Here is a 10,045-nt window from a genome sequence, read left to right as displayed (position 1 = left end):
TTAACAGAGTCTCAAGCTTGTGCTTCCTATTAGCTGCACGTGCAAAAAACTGTCGTTGCGAGAGGAGACCCTGTGTTTGTGTGGCTTTCAGGCAGTCCTGCGTCAGCTTTGTCAGGGCATCACCTCAGCCCAGCCAAGAGAGAGACGTTAAAGACTGGGACCTGCCCTTCTGAAAGACACAGCGCTTGACCTGTGTGTGATCCTGGCTGGCGGAACCACGCTGGCCTTTCCTCCAGCGCATCTCTTGAGCATAGTTGCCCGTAAGCCACCCAGGCCTCTACCTGCTTTGCTGGCATCTGCAGTCACCGCGCAGGTGTGCTTGATTGCTCCTGCTTGGCTGTGACTTGAATACCTCCCCTGAACTGGACACCCAATTTCTGTTGAGGCGTGCGGGTGGCCTGCAGTTTACCCGATCCCAGCAAGGTCTATTTAAAATGACGAGATGCGAGCCTGCGGAAAAGATGTCTGTCCTTGCAAAATACTACTTCTAATCTCGGAAGGAAGTGTAAGGAAGTGTACCGATGGGTAACATTTGCAGTAACAGCGTGCCTGTCCTGCCTGCCTGGTAGGGCGCGCAGCTGATGATTAACAGCGGTGCCTGTGATGGCACAGGGCTGATTCAGCCGTCTGAGCTGCAAGGGCACAGGAGCCGCCAGGCCGCTGGTCCGTCTGGTCCGGTAGCCGGCCAGCCGCTGCGGACAGTGCCGGAGGCTCCTGAAGAAGGTCTTAGAGGTCTGGTGGCAGGCAGGCAGGTAGGAGACAGTTTTCCCTCAGAGAAGGTTTTCTCGTATTCGCAGTAACCAAGAGTATGTTTTGCGTAACACTGCCGCGGGGTTTCTCGTCCTTCCCGCTTACTGTGGCATCCCAGCTTCTTCCAGTGCACGTCAAAAGTGAAAAACTGATTTCTGCTCGTGTGGCTGGGACAAGGCTAACTGGCCTGCGGTCTGACTGTTAGTACTGGGTTGTGTCCGAAGAACTAGCTGTGAAACTGGTTACTTGCTAGTGACTCTGGACTTGTTGAAAAAGAACAAAAACCCAAACCCCAACAAACCCAAAACCCCAAACAAAACAAAAACCAGAAGAAAACAAAAAAAATCAACCCCCCAGTAACTGTATGGCGCTCAGCAAAATCTTACAGCTTTGTCATTCTTCACACCCATTGCATATTTTGTTTAATTTGTGGTCCAGGAAATACACTGTAGCCGGAAAAGCATCCCACAAACAGAAGACTAACTTGGCAAAATAATTGATTTAATAATTAAGTTCAGAATAGCTCCGCTGACCCCTGAAGCTTGCAGTCCTTAATGGATTTGTCTTCAGAGCACCCCTATGAAGCGAGGCGGTGCTGTGGGGGTGATGTGCTGTGGAGAACTGAGGCAGGGAGGGGTTAAAGGCGCAGGAAGGAGAGGCATCAAACGTTGCAAAGCTGCTCCTATCGGGCAGCCGATAGATCAGTCTTCTGCTCCTTTGAGTTCTTTTCAGAAATGATTCTCTAGTAGATGGATAATGCCCTAATGGTTTTGATAGAGGGGAAAGAGGGGTCAGTCTTGTTAAAGTTTGATGGCAAACAGCAAGAGTTTCTTTTCTTGAATATTCATGTCAACTTTGTCTTGTATGACACGAGTACAAATTTTTTGTTTGTGTGTTCTTTTGAAGCCATTCAGAGAAGTACCATGACAAAATGTAAGTGTTTGAAATGAGACAATTTGCATGAAGCAGACAAATAATCTGAAGACTATATTCAGTTATCTCTAGCCCATCATAGGCAGGGTCGTCAGTAGCCCTGCTCGTTTCAGTAGCTGCTGGCGTGGAACCCCACAGCTTCGTGGCAGCGGGGTAGCTGGATCCAGCCTCTAGGAACAGTAGCATGAGAAATGAGGAGTAGGAAAAATGGTCTGGTTATGGCTTGCTTTTCAAGGTGTCGCTTCGGTGGCCCGAAGGTGCCAGTGAGCAACTTGGCCTGCCGACAGACTGAAAGCGCTGTCTGCACAGCTCAGCGTTCTGTGGTCTCTCTCTGTTGCAGAGCTCTGGGGGTATCTGCACCGATGCGTGGCTGCTCATTCGCGTACTGTCCTTAGCCGTGCTCTGAAGAGGGAGACGCCTGTAGAGGTCCCTGTTGTACTATAAATGCAGACAATCATTTGGGACTCCTTCTTTATGACCCAGTAAACGAACAAAAGTGCAGCTACTCATTAAAAGCTCAGTGTAAGTAGTCATTAATTATCATGACAGCAATAAAATCTTGTACTATGACTAGACTTTGGACTGCTCCTACTCTCGCTGAATTGGATGGGAGCAAGAGCAGGCTCGGTAGGAGTCGGCTCTTGGCAAGCTCAAGCAGGAGGTGTCACGGCGCAGCCGACACCACCGATTGGCGCCGAGGAGGAAAAGGTTTATTGTGCTACGGCTGGGAGCAGTGCTGCGCCAGGCCCCTTTAGCCAGTTGCCGCGCGGAGGGGAAGAGCACCTTCTCATGCCGCTGCTGGGTTAGCAGCTGGGGCACAGACTGGTTTGGGCTGGGAGCAGAGTTCGGCACTGCAAGTAGGCAAGCCCTTTGCCGGTGTGGGCAGGCAGACCCATTGGGGAGAGGCTCTGTAGCTGTAGGGAAAAGAGGTGAATGCCTCTCTTGTAGGAGGCCAGATGAGGTGATAGAAGAGGAAAGAGAGGCACAGAAAAGGGCAGCTTGCGGTGTCTAAGTTGCAAGGCAGCAGACGTGGGCATAGCCCCTGGGCCTTTGGTCTGCCCCTCCAGGATCTAGGCGAGTGCTTTCCTCCTGTTTGCAAACCAACATCCTGCCTTTAGCTTTGAGGGAACAGCAGAGGCCCAGGAGCTGGAAGGAGCGCCAGGTTGCTGTTGGCTGCATTTGGTGGATACCTTGTTGATGGAAGGATAGAAATTGGTGGTGCCCAAGTGTAAATCTTTTTGTCCGTCTTCCTGGGGCTTCAAATAGATAAATGTTCACACAGAAAAGCAAGTAAAAAAGGAAGCAGTAAGTGGTACACGAAGATCAGTGTAACACTCAGAAGGCTTCTGTCATGGACTTTTCCGCCTAGCTGATTTTTAAAGGTTAGCTACGGGCCACATCCTGCGATTAAGAACACCTAGAAGCAACAGTTCACATGGCGAGATGGAAGCTGTCGTGTAGCTGGTCTAAACCGATTGTTAGGTTGTTGGAGTCACATTAAAATGCTAATTTTATTTTTTTTTAAACTACAAACATAAAAATAGTCTGAGACAAAATTTCACAGACAAGTTAGGGTCAAAACAGTTTTAAATGCTCATTCTCTGGAGCAGTTCCAGATGAGGTGAACTTGAGTTGAGGCATGTCTTGCATTGCCATGTTGGGGGAGTTTTCCATCTGATGGTTTGGGGGTGTTTAGCCCTATTGTGGAAACAAGGCCACCTGTGAACTTGAGCTGAAGCTCTGGGCTCAGTTGTCCAACTCATAAAAAGGTCAGAGGTGTCCAAATGCGAGGTTTTGATTCCATGTCTAACACTGAGTCACTTAAACCCTAATTTTTAATGAAAGCTTCGAGTTGAATTTGTCTGGTGAATGTTGGCAAACAAGTTTCCTTGTAAAGGTTCCCTAGTGATGTTTCTTTTTAACAGTATTTGGTCCTTTACTAAGCAACAGTACAATTTGCTGTCTTTGGAATACCCGACATTGAAATGTCTGGGTGCGTTTCCTGGTTGCGACCACCCAAAATGCAGCACGGCGGCACTGCGGTTGGCTGACCAGAGGCGGGCTGATGGAGAGCCAGCCTGAGGTGGCTGTCGTGGGAAAGCTTCCTAGACAGGGTACGCCTGCCAGCCCAGAGTCGAGCGCCCGCGCCCGCTGCCTCGGACCCGAATTGCTTCTGGAAACCCAGCCTTCGGAGTAGCTGTTGCTGTTTGCAAATTCATCTGCCATCGCCTTCAGCTTCCCAGGGCAAGGAGCCGTGATATGCCCCAGGGGCGGGAGTGTTAGAGCTTTGTCACTGTCGCTGCCTGAAACGTGTTACGCTCTGTGCTTTTTTTTGGATTGTTGTTTAAGGTGTTGGTTGGTTGGTTGTTTTTTTTTTTTTGCGGGGTGAGGGCTAGGGGGAAATGCAAGAACCCTTCCCCTGTGTTCCATGTTCAAGGCTGGTGTGCAAAGATGCCTTTCTGCAGCTCCATCTGACAAATAGCACAACCGGGGTTGAGACATGAGAGGACAGGGCCATGCTTTGCAAGAGCGTCTGACTAACTCGGGCAAAGCTAATTTGTTTGACATCATTTCTATACGTAAGACTAAGTCTGTTTGTGTCCCATTGTTATGGCAAATCCCATGATGAACTGCATTTTATTGACTTCTGCCAGCCATTTGACAGAGCCCGACAGCAGATTTGAATATGAGCACTGTTCCAGGAAGCTGTCTTAATAGATGCTAATTCAAAATTTAAAGGTTGCGGGGCAACAGATCGGCCTCGCAGGTAGCTGTGATGGCTTTACGTAACAGGGAGGACCTGGGCACTTTGGTGCATCCCTGCTTTGCGAGCCAGGCGGCTCAGCAGCCACCCACGGGGTGGGTGAAGCAGGCTGAGGTGAGTCAGTGGCAGGCAGGGACACCGAGGGGGGACCTTGACTTACAGGCCACGTAACCAGAACGTGCAGAATTTGGCCAATAGTTTTGTGCCTTCTCCCTTCTTTTCAAGGTTGTAACATCATATGTCCGTGTGCCTGTATTGGAGGGGTGCTGCTCAGGAAGAGCAAGGCAAGGAGGGGCCCCCAAGAGCCTTACCTGTGTGTGTGGTTTTTGGAAACTCTTTGTATCTAAAGCGTCAGTTCGTTGGGTAAAAGTCCTTGTACCTCTGGCGTGACACTGGGTGGACTTTGGTAGCTTAATCTGCCTTCTGTCTCTCACAGTGCAAGCACTGAAACTTGGCAAGCTGGGATTTATCCCGGTTGTAGACACAGGCAGGGGAGAGAGAGGAGCTGCTGGCAAGGGTGGGAAAGCAGGTGCTGCCACTGGACTTGTGAAGGGGACACGGTGTCTGCCCTGTCCAGGTGGCAAACACTTAGCTCTGTGTTGGTCCCCGTCTTGGCTGCTTTCGATGGCTGCAGCCTTACTGATCGTAGCAGCATCGGTGCTGGTCTGCGAGTGCCGAGGGTTTCCCTTGCAATGGACAGCGCGGGTCCAGAAGAACAGCCAGCCTCCCTTTGTACTACTCTTGTTCCTTTCCAGCAAGGGGAATAATTGAATGCGCGATTCCCATTCGGTTAGGCTCTGGGGCCCTGTCTTTCTGTTTGACTTGAGATCAGACCTGAGTCCGCACAAAGGAACAAATCCTTTGATACCTGATGGCTGAAATAGTGGTGGTTGTAAAAACCTTCAAGTAGGAGTTGCTGCTAATTTCTCCTGCTGCCTTATTCTCAGGCTGGTGGTGAGGTGCAGAAACGTGAGTTTCAATTTACGTGTAACAGGAAGATGACGGCAAGTTGAGCCTGGCGAAAGGCACTGTGCTAAATGAGCCTGTAAAATCAGTCACTTCAATCCTGATCCTGCAAAACAAGGAAAAAGAAACAGGACAGAGTACTGCAAAGCAAAACAAAGTTCAGGACCCAGATCTAACTTTGGGGACAGCTGACTAGTTCCCCAATGGCAGAGTAAGATCTGTGGTAAGTCACAGGAGATGCATATCTCAGGGCATCGGCCTCTGGTTCAGCTGCATTCTGGTTTCCCGCTTACGCTTTTACAGCCGAACAGCTTGTCCGTAGCCCTTACGCGAGCATGAGCATGCGCGGCTGGGCTTGCGTAGCCTAAAACATCACCTCTTAACTTTTCCTACTGCATGTGTGGACCCCTGTTAAGTGAACACAGGTGGCTTTGGTGATTGTGTCGCAAACCCCTTTTTGGTAGTTCACGGGCGGGTGCTGTAAAGGATCTGATTGAACAAAGGCACATCTGATTTTGCTGTGGATGCCAAGCGGGCAGAAGTTAGCCCCGTTAGAGCAGAGCCTGCAGCTCCTCGTGCCCTCTCGTAACTGGGTATGACTGCGTAAGCTCCCGCGTGCGTCCAACAGCTAGAGGTTAAAGCATGGTGTTTGCTCATTTGGTAGCTCTTCCTGCCCACGGATGACTTCTGTGGTGTCTGTTGCCGCTCTCAGAGCAGTGCCCTTTCGGCTGCCCAGGTTTACCGGAGTGAACTGGCACGCTGAAATGCAAGCAGGGGTCCCGAGGAGCTGAAAGACAGGAAATTCTCTTGCCCTTTCCCCTTGCCTTGTTAATAGTTCTCTTGACTTTTTTGGTGGCACGTTCACAACTTCTCGTGTGCAAATATATTTGAAAGCTTTCCCTCAAGCACTTCTCAGCCATCTCCTGAATTCCATCCTCCATCACTAACTACCATTTCCATCAAGATTACAGCAGCAAAAAATGTTCTCTATGGGCTAGGTGCTCCCCTGTGCATGAAAAATGTGCACAGGAGCCAAGAAACACCAGGAGTTTCTTCCTGGTTGTTCCCAAGAACAGGGAGTGACACAGGCAAAGGACATGACCTTGCACCAACGCACACACGCTCTGAGGTCTGCACAGAAATGGCCATGACCTCAGCGAAACCGTGAGAAATTCGGGGGTAGTCGGACCGAACTGTGATGCCCTTCACGTTCCTCCCTGACCCTTCCGGCCCAGCATGGTTCCTTTCAGGTTCGTCCCTCCCAGCCTACCCAAAACAGATGTCCTCTCTTCCCTCCAAAAGCAAGCGCCAACATGGAGGTTTACTCCATGTGGAGCGTGTTCCCTTGAAGGGGTCACAGGCGAGAGCCGCAAAGGACCGTTTTAACCCCGGTTCTGAGCTCTGCCAAGGGACGAGCTACATGCCACTGAGGAGAAACTGCGAGAGCTCTCATGGGGTTGGAGGAAAGCCAGAGCTTTCTGTCCTTACTTTGCTCTCCTGTTATTCGGCACGTGTCTGCACGGGTTTGACTTCCTCGGTTCGTTTAGGCAGAGGGAAGATACCCTGTGAGGTGTACTGCTATAAACTTGCCCAGTGCCCTTTTGTAATTCAGGTGCCAGATTCAAACTGCAGCCTGGAAAGTCTTTAAAAGGGGTATTTTGGATGATTTCAAGTAGCGTTAGTTTGATGGTTATTTAAACCATTAAGTATTGGTGAAATGTAGCAATTGAATGTCTCCACTGAAGGCTTTTCAAGAAAATTAATCATAAAGTAGGGATCTGTGATTTTTTCCCTATTAGCTCTGGCCTAACTCCAAGCCTTGCTGCAGGCTACAGTAAAACTTTTTGACTTCAGTGGATGCAGACTTAGGCTGCTTGCACCATCTGATCCTGGCGTATTTAGGTGTTTATGTCTTCTGAGTGCCTTGGGATTCTTAAAGGTTCCGATTTGTTTGAGGTGTTTACTAAGCAGTGCCATGAGATAGGTGAAGAGCAAGGTAAGAGATGCAAGCCACCATGCTATTCAGTAGCAGCAACTCAGTGGAAGCGTGGCTTTGGATATTAGTAGAAGATTAAAAAACCCTGGGTGGCAGCTAAAGCTCGGGCGCACTTGACAATATTTGGGCACCGTTTGGACAGAGCCTGTTGAAATCCTGGGCATGTTCCCATCAACTTCATTAGGCTTTGGAGCAGAGCACAGGGGGCTCGTGGGTCCTGTGACACAGGAGAATCCAGGGGCATCTGTCACGTTTGGGCCGATTCTGCCTCCTGTTCACGCAGACGAAATTGTAGCAGAATTAACGTTGTTGATTTTGAGCAGTGACTTGTGAAGTAACACCTGACAGCGGTGGGAATTAGAGTTCGTGTAGTTTTGTGTGATTTTTGTATCAGCGGTCCATCAGTTCTTCATGCCTACTGCAAGACTTCTGGAGACTGTGTGCATTATCCATAATTAAAATGAGATTGTTTTTCTCCTTCAATACAAACAGTTGTATCTATTTGTACAGAAAGAAAACATAATGCAGATATGAGCTAAATTCCCTCTGTCTTCAAAATATATGAATACATTTGTTTAAGAATGCGCATTGCTTTGTTATTTGGTCCTTCTTCCTTCGGCCCTTTAGCTGTCTGCTGCCACAGGTAGAATTTCTGTTATGCTAACTGATATTTTCTGTGATCGGTGTCTACTTGACGTAGAAATACATAGGCAAATGTTGACAAAGGGGCACCCTGTGTGTATGATGGAAAATCTCTGACGTTAATGTGCATACCATACCTTGTGCTGATGCAGAGCTGAGGCTCTGACTTAGATTTCAGGCGGTTTGGTCACGTTGAACAACAAGTTTGCCTTTTATTTCTCATAAAAATAATCTTTGTTAGCCTAGAACTGAGGTTCTCGCAGATAAGCACATGTGCAGAAAGCCTTGCAGAAAACATCCCATTATCCTTAGGAGAACTCATTTGGGGGGGAAAAAAAAGAAAACCCAAACCCCAGCAATACTGGGGAGAGTTGGCAAAGGCGCAGACCAGGGCCTGCGTGTGAAGCATCTCCGGGCAGACCGCAGCCCTGCGTGCTTTTACATGTGTTAGGCTGGTTACAGCCTGCGGTGGCTGCGGGGTGGCCTGGCCCGGTCGGCGTGCAGCAGCTCCGCGCTCGTGTGTGTAAAGACAGTAGTAAGGGAGGAAGGGTAAAAGAGTAGAGACTTGGTGACGCTGAACAGAGGGGCACAGGCAGCTGTACGGCCCGGAGCGTGTGGAGAAGTTGCGGAGTTTGCGCGGACAAGAGACTCTTTACGACGAATAGCTAATAGCTGCTGAGTGCAGAGGGAAAACCTCTGTTTCCGGACAGCGTGGAAGTTCGTAACACTGACGGGTGGTTCTTCGTATTCTGCACAAAATCTTTAGTCTGGTCCTTTCCACACACTAAATTCCCCCAAGGTTTATGGTCCTATGCAAAATGCAAAAATGATGACTTAATAGAAATAACGCAGAGTTACGATTCCATATGACTTACTGCAAGTCACTGCCAAAGAAATCGAAGCAAAGGTTTCTGCATATCATGAGAAATTAGATGAAAGCTTGCATCTGCTTCAGGAGGAGGCCTGTTAGTTAGTTCAGAAGCTTGAGCTTAAACATGGGTCCGTCTCAAACAGTAGACCTTGTAAATCTCCTGTCTCTTCTGTAAAGCAACAAGCTACCTGGGTACAAGACATGAGCCAAAAGTTAGTTTACCCTGTGCTAAGGGTGAGGAAGCAGCGATGGGCAAGAAGCTTGGGTTGATTTGCCGAGGCCACCGTGCACAGGATCTGACGTGTCCTAACTTGCAGAGTAAATAGGCCCAAGGGACAGAGTAGTCGTCACATTTGAATATAAGGACCAGACAGTTTTGCCACTCGTAAATCTCTCCTCGGTCAGCTTTAGATTTTCTTTCTCCCGCAGCATGGACCAGGGCTGGAGCATCAGGAAAAGGAGTCTGGGAGGCAGCCAGCGCTACTCAGCCTCACCGTCCTCACGCAGGAAGCGATCTGCGAGCAGGGCAGGAGTCTGGATCACGGGAGATGCGGGTACAGGTCTCTGCCTCCGCCTGTGCGTTCGGTAAGTGGCAGATGCTGTGCGTGCCTCGGTGCTACCATCAGAGAACTACCAAAACAGCTACAGGGGAAAGCCGCGGGGATGGAACTATTACAGACTGTGACGGTAGTTCATAGGTGCTGGGGGATGGTAAACTGATACATAGTCCTTGAGGAAAACTTAGCACCTGTAGATGGAGAACGGGTAGGGAAAGCAGGCAGCGTTTTAGCAGCAGAAATGATAGGGAGGCTCCCCTGGCCCATCACGCTGCAGAGAAAGTGAAGCTTCTCTGCCTTTTTTTTTTGCTGCTTGCCTCCTTCAGCCCTACCATCCGTAAACAACTGGGGGGAGTTTTGGGTGTTACTAATTTTAATAAAGTGGTTTTAGGAATGTTTTGCATCTCTGGAGCTTTCATAACATATACTAATAGAGGCTTTTGGCAAGAGCAGTAAAGAGAATTGCTCCCACCCTCTCTTAGCACGCGGTAAGCAGTGTCTATCCCAGCAGCCACGTGACTGAAAGTCTGAAAGCAGCGCGGCACCGGTAAGCTGGCAGTGCCCTT

The sequence above is a fragment of the Balearica regulorum genome, chromosome 4, assembly GCF_011004875.1.
Source record: "Balearica regulorum gibbericeps isolate bBalReg1 chromosome 4, bBalReg1.pri, whole genome shotgun sequence".
Classification (NCBI taxonomy): Eukaryota; Metazoa; Chordata; class Aves; order Gruiformes; family Gruidae; genus Balearica; species Balearica regulorum.
This window is presented reverse-complemented; position numbering follows the sequence as displayed.